The sequence below is a fragment of the Neoarius graeffei genome, chromosome 11, assembly GCF_027579695.1.
Source record: "Neoarius graeffei isolate fNeoGra1 chromosome 11, fNeoGra1.pri, whole genome shotgun sequence".
Classification (NCBI taxonomy): Eukaryota; Metazoa; Chordata; class Actinopteri; order Siluriformes; family Ariidae; genus Neoarius; species Neoarius graeffei.
Genome location: NC_083579.1, coordinates 65,297,858 through 65,312,570, shown reverse-complemented (window position 1 = coordinate 65,312,570; position 14,713 = coordinate 65,297,858).

Sequence of the window (14,713 nt, the reverse complement as noted above, 5' to 3'; positions counted from 1 at the left end):
TGTGGTTTGGCATTGTCATGTTGGAAAATGCAAGGTCTTCCCTGAAAGAGACGTTGTCTGGATGGGAGCATATGTTGCTCTAGAATCTGGATATACCTTTCAGCATTGATGGTGTCTTTCCAGATGTGTAAGCTGCCCATGCCACACGCACTAATGCAACCCCATACCATCAGAGATGCAGGCTTCTGAACTGAGCGCTGATAACAACTTGGGTCGTCCTTCTCCTCTTTAGTCTGAATGACACGGCGTCCCTGATTTCCATAAAGAACTTCAAATTTTGATTCGTCTGCCCACAGAACAGTTTTCCACTTTGCCACAGTCCATTTTAAATGAGCCTTGGCCCAGAGAAGACGTCTGCGCTTCTGGATCATGTTTAGATACGGCTTCTTCTTTGAACTATAGAGTTTTAGCTGGCAACGGCGGATGGCACGGTGAATTGTGTTCACAGATAATGTTCTCTGGAAATATTCCTGAGCCCATTTTGTGATTTCCAATACAGAAGCATGCCTGTATATGATGCAGTGCCGTCTAAGGGCGCGAAGATCACGGGCACCCAGTATGGTTTTCCGGCCTTGACCCTTACGCACAGAGATTCTTCCAGATTCTCTGAATCTTTTGATGATATTATGCACTGTAGATGATATGTTCAAACTCTTTGCAATTTTACACTGTCGAACTCCTTTCTGATATTGCTCCACTATTTGTCGGTGCAGAATTAGGGGGATTGGTGATCCTCTTCCCATCTTTACTTCTGAGAGCCGCTGCCACTCCAAGATGCTCTTTTTATACCCAGTCATGTTAATGACCTATTGCCAATTGACCTAATGAGTTGCAATTTGGTCCTCCAGCTGTTCCTTTTTTGTACCTTTAACTTTTCCAGCCTCTTATTGCCCCTGTCCCAACTTTTTTGAGATGTGTTGCTGTCATGAAATTTCAAATGAGCCAATATTTGGCATGAAATTTCAAAATGTCTCACTTTCAACATTTGATATGTTGTCTATGTTCTATTGTGAATACAATATCAGCTTCTGAGATTTGTAAATTATTGCATTCCATTTTTATTTACAATTTGTACTTTGTCCCAACTTTTCTGGAATCGGGGTTGTATATGAACCAGACGGAAGTCAAGATAAATGAAAATTTTAGATTTCTTTTTTCTCATATCAGGGTACAATGTTTACACTTTCATATTCTGAAAGAATTTTGCAGAAATTCAGACTTTATGACCCTTAAAACATGCTTTTATTGAGATGATGTATTCAAATCCTGGTAGAAATTTCTAAAAAATAATTATAATAATTTGGGATACCAGACATGAGTATTTCGCAGACAGCGGAGATTTCCCACTCACTCGATTTAGCATTCATTTTTGACAAATTCAACGAATAGCCAGTAAAATGGTAGAAAACAAACTCCTCTTTATGTAAACAATCTCCTTGTTGCTATATGCGATCTATAAGGCTTCTGATTGGCGGTGTGTTGCGAACTGTGCATGAGAAAAGCAGTGCAGCCAATCTTATAGATAATGCACAGCATAGATCCTGTATGAACCATAGTAGGATAAATCACACTTTAAAAAAGTGATTTAGTTGCCATTTATTCTCACAACCCTGGAAAGATATTATAACTGATATCAATAACAAAGATGAATTCAGGGATGACTGACCTTCCAAAAAGACCCGTTTCCAGGTTTCCACGTCAGTAAGAGTAAGTAATATCGTTTCATCAAGATGATTAATATTCAAAATTAATTATTAATCTGACTTTCAGAAACATCAACCATCTCATGATGATGACCCAGTGGCTCTGCTGGCAGACAGCCTCGGCTCTAACGTACATCATAACTACAAAAGCACATCTAAGATATCATCCTCATTAAAGTCGGCAGGTGAAGGAGGGGATGAGAATTCCTCCACCGTGGAAAAAGACTTCTCCATATTTAACTAGGGTGTTAAGCTGCTGTCACAAATGTTTAGTTTTGCCAGGGTGTGGCATATCTTGAACACTCCTGCTTGTAAATTAGTCAAGCACTTCAATGCGCCATCACTCTGAATGCTTGTTTCAAAAGAAAATGTCAACAAATAGAATTAATTCATGGATCTCATGTAATTTCACGGGGATTTCATCAAAAGCAACAAACTGGAGAACCTTTTAAAGGTGCAATGTGGAACTTTTTTTTATTGCAAGTACACAACCCTTTTGGCTTGCAGCTGATCAGCTTGCATATACAACATTTTTCTTAATTTGAGGTTTCTTGAATGGTTTTACATGTTGCTATATTGATAAAACAGTTGATGACATCAAGCAGTGATGTCAGATGTGTGTGTTTAAAGCCACCAGAGGTGGATAAAGTACCCAGCGTCATTACTTAAACCAAAGTACAGATCCCACTGGTCAAATGTTACTCCGATACAAGTGAAAGTTGTCAAGTTAAATTTTTACTTAAGTACTGAAGTACTTGCTTTTAAAAATACTTAAGTATTAAAAGTACATTTTCTGTCAACGCATCGTTGTATTATTGCCACAACGCTCACAAAACCTAATGCCGTTACCAAAGACAGAAATGTGAATTCACAAAATGAACACATGCTGTGCCATCATGGTAGTTTAACATTAAGCTAGCTAGTCAGCAAAGCGCCACCTGACATGCTAGCAAACACTCCTCAAACTCTAACTCATATTAGGTAGCTAATGTTATTAGAAAAGAGATTTCTACATTGTTTATTTGGCAAGATTATGCTAAAAACATATTTCTGAAAGGACTTTGGATAAGTTAGTGTTATTCATGTTACCATAACTCTGTTTTTACATGCTAACTAACAGTGTCCAAGTTAACTAGTTATGTATAAATGGTAGCCGTGGACAAGGCGATGGCAACTTGGCGGGCAAATCCACAGAAAGTTGTTTGACTAACCAGACTGCATAGCTATTGCAACGTTATCATTAGCTCTAAAAGCACAGACAACTTCATTGCAAGCTTTATCTTGGAATAAAACGTTTACATCCCTCAATATGCTGCAGGTTGCATGGTGAGTTTTTGTAGGCTGTGATGTGGATCGTTTTCGGCAAACACTTAAAATGAAATGAATCTTTAATCCTTTCAGAAAACTGAAACATGGGTTCTAGGTATGGCCATGGGTGTGTGCGCATTCCCCAGAAGAACCAACTCCTTCCATTCTGCCATCAACTGATCGTGTTCAAATAATGCTGCTGAGAAACTATTGAACTTGATTTTATACAGTTTGTGGACATGACGTGACCCTAGTGATTACTGATCGGCTGTCTCAGTGTCACCTGGGGGAAAAAAAGAAAACCAATCACGTTTTAGAAAAGAAAAGAAAAAAACATCCACTTTCAAAGCTGCTTCATAGTAACGAGGACCTTGATAGAAATGTAGTGGAGTGAAAAGTACAATATTTGCCTTTCAAATGTAGTGAAGCTAAAGTCATAAGTTTCCAAAAAAAATACTCAAGTACAGTACTCAAATGTACTTTGTTACTGTCCACCTCTGAAAGCCACCCAAAAACACTGTCAGAAATAGAGGTACAGTAGGAATCTATTTCTGTACCCCAAGGTACAGTCTACACCAGGGTTTTTCAAAGTGTGGGGTGCGCCTCCCCTGGGGGGCACCATGAGGAAACATAAGCCAGAATAAGTTACTATTGCAGACATTTAGCGAACTTCAGCTAGCCTTTGCCAGAGACAAAATGGATTGATTTTTAGTACCGAAAGCTACAGTGAGTGAGGAGACAGAGTCTGGGCCAAGCAAAAAACCAGACCCTCCAGGATTTCGCGATGTTGCGATTTGCAAATTCAACCAATCCCCGCGAATTCAGGGCGGTGTTGCAATTATATCCAATCACTGCAACCTTCCTGCAAATTTGACCAATCGTTGGCGTCGTCTTGAGGTGACATCGACAAACTACCTTCCGCCTTACTTCCGTGTATACGTTCAAGAGAAGCAGCATGTGTGTGCGAGTCAGTGTTTATATAGGCTTAAATTCTATTACTGAGTGTTATGTTTACAGTGAAGGACTGTGTGCACTTTACATTATTTTTTTTTTACTTAATACAAGAAATTAATGGATGCCAACATTTTTGCCAAAATGGTATTTTATTTTCCATTGTTTAGGCAGCTTCAGCATCATACTGTGAGATTCTGTTCAAATTGTTTTATTTTTTCTTCTATGAAGCCTGAGCCATTTATTTTATTAGTTTATAATTATTGTTTAATTTAGTCTTCAGGAGAGACTGCCTGCACACAGTACTAGTATTAATAGTTTTTTTTCTTACATGAAAGCTGAGGCATTTATATTATATTTTAAGGTAACTTCATGTTGTGCTGTGAGGTTCTCTGCACTTTAACTTTTGAACCAACAGGAGCATTTGGATAAGTAAAGCCTATTTTTCTGCATTTTTGTAGTCCTGGTAATCTTTTATATTGGTAAAGTTGTTTATAGGACCATTTCTCAGTGTCTTTGTTTTTTTAATCAATAGTTTTTCAGTAATAACTTAATATTTAAAAGGTCCCATGGCATGAAGTTTTCACTTTGAGGTTTTTTTAACGTTAAAATGAGTTCCTCTGACCTTCTTAAGTCACCCCAGTGGCTAGAAATTTCATAATGTGTAAACCAAACTATGCCCAACATTTGAGAATGGCGCGTCAAAACGGCGCGTTGATAAGCTCTTCCCTTTACTACGTCAGCAAGGGAGATGATCCCCACGCCCCCCCTCTGGATTCCCACCCACTGTATGGACTGCCCACCCAGTTGTAGTGAGGAGACCATAGAGGACACAACAACATGGCATCACCTAAGCGAGCGAAACATGGAAATTGCGCTGTACATGGATGTGACAACACAGAAAAGAGTCTGTTTTTACTGCCGACGGGAGAGCCCCTGAAGACGCAGTGGCTTAATTTTATTTACTTCAATAATACGCCGTCGAGTCTACCTAAGACGGTGTATGTTTGTCGGAAGCATTTTCCTGAGGAATGTTTCCACAACTTGGGACAGTACAGGGCAGGTTTTGCACATCAACTGTCACTGAAGCCTGGGTCCGTACCAAGCATCCCTGCCGCATCAGCAACAAACACCGAACAAGTAAGTGTATAACTGGTCATTTTGCCGTGTTTTAAAATCGGTGCGTTAGCCTAGCAATGGCTACATTAGCTGTGCAGCTAACCACTTCCTGCAGTTAGCCAGGTAATCTGCATTACAAAACTAAAGAGCATGCAGCATGCTCCGTTAAACTGAGTTTAGTCTGGAAATTGACTGTAACTTATGAGCTTATGTTTTGCCATGTTTTAAAATCGGTGCGTTAGCCTTGCAATGGCTACATTAGCTGTGCAGCTAACCGCTTCCTACAGTTAGCCAGGTAATCTGCGCTACAAAACTAAAGAGCATGCAGCATGCTCTGTTAAACTGAGTTTAGTCTGGAAATTGACTAACTTATGAGCTTATGTTTGACTATTGCTCCGCAATGCATGTCTTCTGTTGGATAAGCGATATGTTGCTGTAGTTGCTGCTTCTATCCTCTTTGGTTATGGAGTGCGTGTTCAAGCCATTGCTACTGTTCACACACAGCTAGCATGGCCACAGCTTGGTCAAGCCCCTCCCCCCATGGCCCGCCCCCACCCTCTACCCTTCCCTGCCTCCTGCTTCTCATTAGCAAAACGACGCACTGGGAAAAGCACTGAAGGCAAGGCAAGTTTATTTATATAGCACATTTCATACACAATGGCAGTTCAATGTGCTTTACAGAAGTAAAAACAAACAGTAAACAATAGAGAAATAAAATTACATAAAATAATTTTATTTTTATTCTAAAACAATTAATTAAAAGAATTAAAAGAAAATAAGAAACAATAGTAGAAATAAAATAAAATGAAGTAGTAGTTCAAATAGGAGGAGAAAAGAAACCAGCAGAATAGAATAAAGAATAAAATAGAATAAAGTTAAAGTAAATTTAAAACATGCAGAGAATGTAAAGATTATAAAAAATGTAAAGAAGACAATATTAATTATTTAACAGAAAGCATCTGAAAACAGCTTGGTCTTTAACCTAGATTTGAAGCTGCCAACAGCAGGAGCATTTTTAATGTCCTCTGGCAGTTGGAATGGGGCTTTCTCCCAGGAGGCTATATTTACGTGCCGAGGGTTCATTTCGAGAAAGGCTGTGGATATAACATCCGGAAGCCTCCACGAGCCCATTTAAAGCATCAACAAACCACCATGCCATGGGACCTTTAACATATCACTCAATTTTAATCACAAAAAGAGAAAATCGCAACAATTTCTCACAACTTTCACTTCCTCCCGCAATGTAATCACAACAAAAACCTAAAACACACTGCAACTTTCATCGCAATTTTTTGGAAAAAACCCCGCAACATCACACATTTTAGCCCGCAACAATCACAAAAAAGGCCTGAGAAATCCTGGGGGGACTGAAAAAAGAAGGAAGTATGACCATGATTATTTAAAGTTTTCATGGACTGGATCTGAAGATGCTCCACTGCCACAGTGTGTTGTCTGCCAAGAGGTGCTCGCTAACGATGCTATGAGATGTTTAAAATGTGTAAAACAAGATGTTTTAAAAAGAAAAAGCACAGATGTTTAAAATGTGTAAAAAAAAAAGATGTTTTAAAAAGCACAGATGTTTAAAATGTGTAAAAGAAAAAAATAAAAATGTGTACAACAACCATTTTTTAAAAAATACGAATGGAACATTAAGTATAGCAACAACAAAAATTGTGTGTGTGTGTGTGTGTGTGGGGGGGGGGGGGTGCTGTTTATTTGCTCTCCGAGGGGGGGCTGACTCTCCCACACTTTGAAAACCCCTGGTCTACACTAATGTACCCCCCTAGGGCTCATTATTGGACTTCGAGGTAACTATGTGTACCTTTTTAGGGTCACAAAGGTACATACATGTACCCACGTAGTATATAAAGGTTACTGCCCCAGTGACAAGTCACTGTACCCCTAAAGGTACAACAACGTACTTTGTTTTCTGAGAGTTAATGGTCAATAAAACCCAACCAGAAAGAGGTCAAATTCAAAGTGCGCCTCTTCCAAACCCAAAAACTAATTTTATAATCCAATATGATGTATTGGTAATGCTTTTCGACTTTACTGAAAGTAAGCTTAACCGTGACTTTTTTTTTTTGCATGTGTGCTATTGACTTGCTTTTAAGACTTGTAACGCAGATCAGACTGGTAATCATTACCCTGTGCTCTGCAGGGGGAGTATAGTCCTATAGCTGAGAAAATAACTTTTCCTGGGTCTCTGATGTAAGTATTTGCTGAAGAATTTAACCCAATGTGTTTGTTTAGTCCAGTTTTTGAATGGGATTCCAAAATGTTTAACTGTATTGCCAGCTGTTTTTTTTTTTAAAAGAATACTTTATTTAGCAGAATGCTGTCTGAATGCATAAAAACGTTGCTCTGAACTTTATATCTTGGCATACATCACCAAAATCATGGGTTGTACACACAACCACAATCATGGGGAAGACTGATGTCTTGACTGTTGTCCAGAAGATGATCACTGATGCCCTCCACAAGGAGGGTAAGCCACAAAAGGTCATTGCTGAAAAGGGTGGCTGGAAAAGGTGCACAAGCAACAGGGATGGCTGCAGTCTTGAGAGGATTGTCAAGAAAAATTGATTCAAGAACTTGGGAGAGCTTCACAAGGAGTGGACTGAGGCTGGTGTCAGTGTATCAAGACCCATCACGAACAGACATCTTCAAGAAAGGGGATACAACTTTCGCATTCTTAATATCAAGCTACTCCTGAGCCAGAGACAATGTCAGAAGTGTCTTATCTGGGCTAAGGAGAGAAAGAAATGGACTGTTGCTCAGTGGTCCAAAGTCCTCTTTTCAGATGAAAGTACATTTTGCATTTAATTTGGAAATCACGGTTCTAGAGTCTGGAGGAAGAGTGGAGAGGCACAGAATCCAAGGTGTTTGAAGCCCAGTGTGAAGTTTCCACAGACTGTGATGATTTGGGGTGCCATGTCATCTGCTGGTGTTGGTCCACTGTATTTTATCAAGTCCAAAGTCAACACAGCCATCTACCAGGAGATTTTAGAGCACTTCATGCTTCCATCTGCTGACGAGCTTTTTGGAGATGCTGATTTCCTTTTCCAGCAGGACGTAGCACCTACCCACAGTGCCAAAACTACTACCAAATGGTTTGCTGACCATGATATTACTGTGTTTGATTGGCCAGCCAACTTGCCTGACCTGAACCCCATAGAGAATCTATGAGGTATTGTCAAGAGGAAGATGAGAAACACCTGACCCAAAAATACAGATACGCTGAAGGCCACTATCAAAGCAACCTGGGCTTCTATAACACCTCAGCAGTGCCACAGACTGATCACCTCCATGCCACACTGCATTGATGCAGTAATTCATGGTAAAGGAGCCCCAACCAAGTACCGAGTGTATAAATGAATATACTTTTCAGAAGTTGGACATTTCTGTATTGTAAATCTTTTTTTTGATTGATCTTAGGGAATATTCTAATAATTTCAGATACTGGATTTCTGATTTTCAATGAGCTATAAGCCATAATCTTCAGAATTAAAACAAAAAAGGCTTTAAATATTTCACTTTACATGTAATGAATATAGAATATATGAAAGTTTACCTTTTTGAATTAAACTATGAAAAAAAAGGAACTTTTTCATGGCATTCTAATTTTTTGAGATGCACTAGTACACATCCATTTCTGTTCACAGAGTGCTCAATTAAAAGAAAATAGGATTAGCGAAGTGAATTTTTGGCTTCCCATTGTTTTTTCAACAACAGGCTTAAAGAATAACACAAAATTAAGACTTTATTATTCAAATAAAGTGCAAGCTGTTCTTGATCTGATCAACTTGTGCAAATTGTCTAATTTTCCGCACAATCTACAAATGTGTGTGGTTTATTGATTTGATAATTTAGTATTAAATGACATTTTTTAGCAATTGATAGCATTGAACACAAAAAAATTGAAATCAAATATAAACATGCTGCAACAAAGTGAAGTTCTCTGTAACTAGCCACAGCTTTGAGACTTGTCTTGATGATCAAATAACCCTTACATTTTAGCATAATCTCTTCATCATCTTCTTGCTTCACAATTGCCATATTATAAACAATTGATATATTAATTTCGGTCCTGAACATTTATATTGCGCTTATTTAATCGCCATTCGTTCTAGGATACTTTAGAAGTTTCTTTTGTTTGTTTACATACCGCAACTGTTGGTTACTTCTTAGTCGGCAAAACACGTTGTCAAGCAGGACAAGAGATGTAATCCCCCGGTTAATTAATTCGGCAAACACAAAGTGATTGAAGTTATCTATGAAGGTGGCCACAATTCAAAGTTTGTTACGGCTTGTGAAAGGGTACCGTTGCTGTCCCACTTCCACTAAGCGTCACCACCAAATGAGTACAACGAGAACGAAAGTTTTAAAAGTAAATGAGTGTAATTTATTTTACAATGCGGAGAAGTACTCAAAATGCAAACAAAAAGACTTTCAAAATGAAAACCAAACGAGCCATCATAGGCATAACTAAATAAACACACACAGAACTGGAAGGCAACCTCACGATAAGTTGCAACAACAGTGCTTACAGTTCACAATTCTCAATTCTGAATTACAAGGGTCTCACCTCCACCAGAGCCTGTCAAACACTAACAAAGAAAATACAGCCCTTTAAATATCCCACCAATTACCCTCTGATTGGCTGAGCCCACAATATGCGGAGTGCTATGATTGGCTGAAATACAATGCACAGTAATACGATAATTGACAGGGATAGAAAAAGTAATAATCCTATAATTGGCCAGCTTACCTCCTAAACACAGCCACCAATGAAAACCAGTGTAAATGATTGGATAAATCCATTCACCACAGAGGTACAAACCAAAACAAATCAAAATTCACAGTGAAGATTAAAAATGTCAACATTCCATTCACCATTAAAATGCATAACAAACATCTACCACTATACCTACATACATTTCCCATCCCCACAGTTAACATAAATGAGACAAACATCACAAAAGACACAACACTCACCCCTACAACCAGTAAACTTTCCCTAGCCCAAGGTGGAACTTAAAAACATCGCTCACCCGAGGCGCGCGCTTCCTACGGGGAATCCATGTCAGACGGACCAGGGAGACATCAGTGCTAATGAATGCAAGTGTGTGAGTTGTGAAGAAACCAATATCAACAACGGAATGGAAAATGGAGCAGAATCAGAAGTTATCTTACTGTTCGCTAGGATGTTTGGATTAAACTGCATTTAAACGGTAAAGTAACTGTGTTTATGGTTTGTAATATGTGCCGCTAATGATCAAAACTCACCGGGTAGATGCCGCTGCCGGTTCAATGGAGATACATGCAATTAGCGTGCCGATGTAACTAACGGTGTGGTGCATTTTGGGTAATATAGTGTGAGTGAACAGGGATGGTACACAAACAAAACCAAAGACAAGCCATGGCAGATACATTGACATATAAAAGTCCACATGTTGTGCACAGGTTTAAAAAGTATTCATACTTTTTACACGGCTTCACTACAAATATCCAGAGAATCAAATTTTCAGTCCACGTTTCAGGGATCAACAACTGATCAACATGCACAGCAGCAGAAATTCCAGTTTCCAGTCCCTAAGCAATCGTAATAAACCCCTTCCTATATCAAGAGGAGTATTTTTTTTTTTCGATTATTGTGACCATAATCCAAAGTTGTGCTAAAGAACATTTACAAGGCAGCTTTGATGGCTGGGTCATGTTATTAGAACGTCTGGAAATCGGCTTCCGAAGATCATCCTGTTTGGAGAACTGGCAGAAGGAAAATGTTCCCTAGGAGCACTCAAGAAGAGATATCGTGATTACGTCAAGCAATTACTCAGTGCGTTTACATGCACATAGAGAAAATCGAATTTCTGCCGTAGCTCAACTGAAATTGAAGTTCTAAATGCCATGGAAACACCTTAGCTCGGCTGAAATCGAACCGAACTGGATTTCTCGTAATGGAGCTACGCAACCTAGATTATGCGATTGTAGCCGAGCTACTTAGTGCATGTAAACCTTATCAAGCTACGTAGTCGAGCCGCTTACTTCAGCACTGCCCCTTCCAGAAGTGACGAGTGACGAGACCACAAGCGGGAAACACAACAGCCTCGGTCGGCATGACAACAGTAGTAGTAGCGAGCAGCAGAAGAAGTCAGGAGGAATAAGGAGAACTTTGTTTATACTCTTGAATAGCTCTTCATGATGACAACCGGAAGTGTACCAACACGATGGGACGTGTAGCGCCACCTGTGGCTTGGGTGCACAATGTACCTCACACAATAGCTCGATTTCCTTGTGTGCATGTAGGATTGGATTTCTCTGGCACCCCTGCTGGGACCCTTAGCTCGATTACTGACAGTAGCTCGATTTGGATGTGCATGTAAACGCACTGACTGAGTAACTGTAACATTCCATTTAATGAACTGGAGATTTTGGTGAGTGATCGTAGTACGTGGAGCAGGTTTATAGTCACTGGAGTTGAATACTTTGAGACCCAGAGTGTCAAACTTTCACAAGAGGCGCGGCAGCAGTGACACCAGCACTGCCAACAACAGGCGCATACAGTAATCTGGATGATTCAATGTGGACATGCCAGTTCTGTGAGAAGTGATACAAATCCAGAATTGGCCTGTTCAGTCACGAAAAAGTCATAGAAGAGATTATTTAAGAGACGTCATCGTTACTGACGACGGACAACCATAAGCAAGTAAGCTGAAGAACAGAGTTGTGCTAAGAGACGTTAGAACTTGTGCTAAAAGACTTTGGATTTGTGCTAAATAACCGAATACCGTGTCAGTGAGCAAGTGAGTATTTTGGGGAGTTAGGTGGTACAAACATTGCTGGCTTGTAAGGAGGGGGAGTAATTACATGCTCCATTCATCTGGGAATTTGATCAACAGGGTCTGAGAAATGAAACTGAGATTTACAGAACAGGTCAAGCAAGAAGAGTTCAATGAATAGAAATTTAGGCTTGGGGGGAAACAGTGCACGTCTTGCTGCATGCTGATACGTTCTAACACGACATAAAATCGAATGCTGAAATATAAAAATACGTTCTCTGTCCATGACATCAACACAGAGAGGGAACAAGCCACCAGTCTGTGTAGAGAGCAAGGTAAACAATGTCCATCTGTGTGTGTGTGTGTGTATATACACAGCTTAGCTCCACATCTTTTCCCAGTGGCTACACTCTCACACAAGTCAAGCTCAACAAGAGCACGCACACACACACACAGGATTAGTATTTGATATTAAACCAGAATGAACCCATCTGCAAAAGAAGCAGAACTAGACCTTTCGCTTTTATACGCTGGAATGATGCCCAAAATTGAATTAGTGAAAGTTTGTTTTTTTAAAAACAGACCAATAAGTTTGGTGGCTTTTGGCCTTTACTGCTCAGTCAAGGAGTTTTCTTCTTGGAAGAAATCAGGACAGAATCAATTAATTATTTTTTTTTAAAATGCCATGTACCAACATCCTCAGATTGATTCAACACCAACTATTCACGTCAGTAAGAGATCTGTGGAACATTCGGTTAGATTTCATTTAAATTCAGAAGAGGAAAAGACAAATGGTAAAGCATATAAATCGTTTATTTCCTCTCTCCCGAGTCACGGTCAGATGAGGACGATGATATAAGAATTTTTCACCTCATACGAACTGAAATAATGAAAATGCACCGCAAGAAATGATGATATCTTAGCAAGTGAAAATATCCTGAAAATAGTTGAAACGATCCAGCATTTCCTATTAGAAGAATACAAGACACCAATTCAGAGATTATTAAACCTAGTTCTAGACTGCAACTAATTTATTCCAAGATGTCTTATCAAGTCAAAATGTCCATGCAGCAAGATAATTTCACTAGTATTCAATAATTTTCTCCTCAAATTCAGTTTTTTTGCAGTGTGTAGTTCCAACAGCCCCAAATCAACCTTCCTTACTATCCTAGGCTTCTTCGTTCTCCCAACTGTAAAATAAAATACACGTTCGAGACCAACTCTGTGGAAGTCACCTTTTAAAGATGTCCCGATTCTTCATCTCATTCCGGTGCATGCACGTATCCCTTATGGCCGGTAACCTCTCAGTCTTCTTGCTTTATAGTGTTTCTGGCAGATAACCTTCAAATCTTGCTAATTTATCTGATCAGCGGTCTGTCGCCCATGGGCTTTAGCAGAAACACAGGCTCCAATTCAATTTTTCAAAGTTAAATTGAAAGGTTATAGCAAGAAAGCGCAGACATAGCATTATATGTGTGTAATACCGTAATGTACTATATATTTAACAATTGTTCCATGAAATCAAGTCATACCGGTACATAAGCTGATAGCTATAAGCCATGTACGACAAGATTGAGTGGAATAACTTTTCATCCATATTCACTGGATTTTGAGGAACAGAGCAATTTTAATTTTACAAATTCGATAAATGAAAACTTTATACAAAACATCCGACAAAATCATTTCCGCCTAGGTGGACTTCTTAAAAACCTATCAACGGCTGCACAAATTGACTTTAGTGTTGTTTTTGTAGAAAGTCCTGTCTTGCTGAGGTATAGAATACCTTTGGACATTTATTTAATTCTTCCTTGGACATTTCAGTGATGTTTTCAAAAACTTCTTTGAGCTTTTGAACCAGTCTAAAAAAATTAAAATTTTAAAGATGAATAAACAGATCAGCAAAATGACAGGAGCAATTTGTGAAGTGCAATGATAATTGAAAAATGTTACCATCAAATACTTTCATTCCATATTTTGTTACGGTTTTGTATTTTTTGGGGGGCTTTGTTTTCGAGTAGAGTTTTTATTTCATCCTCGGTTGCTTCAGCAACACGCACCGCCATTTTGTTTTTCTCTATTCATGGTACATGTATGAGCTGATAGCCTAGTAGTAGAGTAGCCAATCAGAGCACGTGGTTGCTCATATCCAGTGAACGTGGAGATTATTTCATTCTTGGGTTTCACGTGACATCACATTCGCCTCATTAGTTATTGCAGAACTTTAGCTGGTGGTTTACCAAGGCTCAGTTGACAAAGTGTTTGTACGGAGAAGGTGCATTGCTCGCATGAAAAATGCCTTACGCTTGCATTAAGGTTGTTCGAATCAATCAAACCGTGAAACTGATCAGCTTCTTCAGGGTTCCCCGTGAACTAATAAAAAAAAAAAAAAAAGGGTGAACGAACACAGGATTTCACAAAAAGACATCGAGAAAGGTGGCTTTTGAACATCTCACTGAAATCGAAGGGAGCTGAGTTGAAGCATGCTCGAGTTTGCAGTGATCACTTGGCGAAAGGTTTGTATTTCCCTCTCAGCGATGTCCTTAGTGTTTTACAAGTACTTTTCTTGCCGTCTCGTTATTTTACGGTACTTTAAGTCACGAAGCGCTAAAGTCCCCAGCTGTTTCTTTGTTTACTCCTCACTCAATGGCTGCCACATTGAAAACAACATGTGTCTCACTTTCTTTAACAGCATGTCCTAGCGGCCTTTTCAACGAGTCTTTCAGCAAGTGCACGTGATCAAAACAACCACGAATAATAAAGACCACATGTCTGAAGGTCGCGACAAAATTCTTCCCCAGCCGTACAGTTACAATGCGCCGTGATCACTTCTCCGTCTTGTTTAACTAAGAT